The sequence below is a fragment of the Propithecus coquereli genome, unplaced genomic scaffold (assembly GCF_000956105.1).
Source record: "Propithecus coquereli isolate 6110/MARCELLA unplaced genomic scaffold, Pcoq_1.0 Scaffold188, whole genome shotgun sequence".
NCBI lineage: Eukaryota > Metazoa > Chordata > Mammalia > Primates > Indriidae > Propithecus > Propithecus coquereli.
This window is the reverse complement of record NW_012143634.1, coordinates 4,279,984-4,281,427: the sequence shown is the minus strand read 5'-3', so window position 1 is coordinate 4,281,427 and position 1,444 is coordinate 4,279,984.

Sequence of the window (1,444 nt, the reverse complement as noted above, 5' to 3'; positions counted from 1 at the left end):
CACCATACACAGAATTCAATTTCAGATGGATAAATGAGGGAGATGTAGAAAGCAAAAATTAAAAACCTTTAACTGGAAATATGGAAGAATATATTTCAGACCTAGGAGTATGGAAGGATTTCTTAAACAAGAAAAATATTCCAACCATGAAAACATTATTGATAAATTTATCTGCATTAAAATTAAGAATTTCTGTTTATCAAATGACAGTTTAAAAGCAAATAAAAAATAAGATACAGATCGGGAAAAGATATTTGCAACACATAAAACTGACAAAGATTTAGTATCTAAAATAAATGAAGAACTCCTAAAATCAATAAGAAAGGGACACCAACCCATTAGGAAAATGGGCAAAAGACATCAGTTAGCATTTTAGATAGAAAAAGAAACACTAGCTTAGGTTGGCTTCTCTAGAAGTATGAGACAGGGATTTTTGAGCAAGCCGGAGAGCGCTCTAAGGAAGAATCTGTAGGGAAGTGATGGAAGCAGGGTAGAGCAGGGGAAGAAGCTAAACAGAGATATGTTTTCAGTCTGATCTTATGGGATGGCACTGCAGATTTGCCCCATTTAAAGAGAGGGGACTGGGCCTTTGTATTTCTACTTGGCCAGTCATTGGCTACGGGCTGCCCTAGGCTTTTTCAGGTGAGGTGACTCCCATTGGCCAAGGGCATTTCTCCAGAGAAGAGAGAAATTGTGAGCCATTGGCAGCCAATCTAGCAGCATCTAAAGGAAAAATGTACTGGCCCAATCAAGGAGATTTGCTCAGGGCACCATGAATGCCTACTACAGTCACTCCTGTTAGTAATTAGGGAAATGGAAATTGTGACCAAAGTAAAATATGATTAAAAAAATTCTTTTATTTTAGTTTATTAAGGTATAATTTGCATACAATAGAATTCACTCATTTTAAGTGCACAGTCTGATGAATTTTGGTAATTGCATACATTCATGTAACATCTACCATAGTCAAGATATAAAACAGTTCTATCATCCTAAAAAGTTTCCTCACACCCTTTTGCAGTCGATTTCCTCTCCCAGCCCCAGGCAACAAACTGATCTGTTTCCTATCACTACAGTTTTGACTTTTCTCAAATTTTATATGAATGGAGTCATACAGTATTTAGCCTTTTATGTTTGACTTCTTTCACTTAGCATGTATCTGTGATCAGCCATGTTGTTTTGTGTATTAATATGAAATAAGATTTTGTACCCACTATATTTATAATAATGATGTAGTCTGACAACACCAAGTGCTAGAGAACACTGGATTAATAGGAACTCATATATTATTGGTGGATTGTAAATTGTTGCAACCATTCTAAAATATGTTTTGGCATTTTTGTTGTAAAGTTAAACATTTGCTTAAACTTTGAGCTATTAGTAGCAATTCCTCAAATACTCAATATAAAATCTTTCCTATGTGGTTCTGGGGATATACACACAC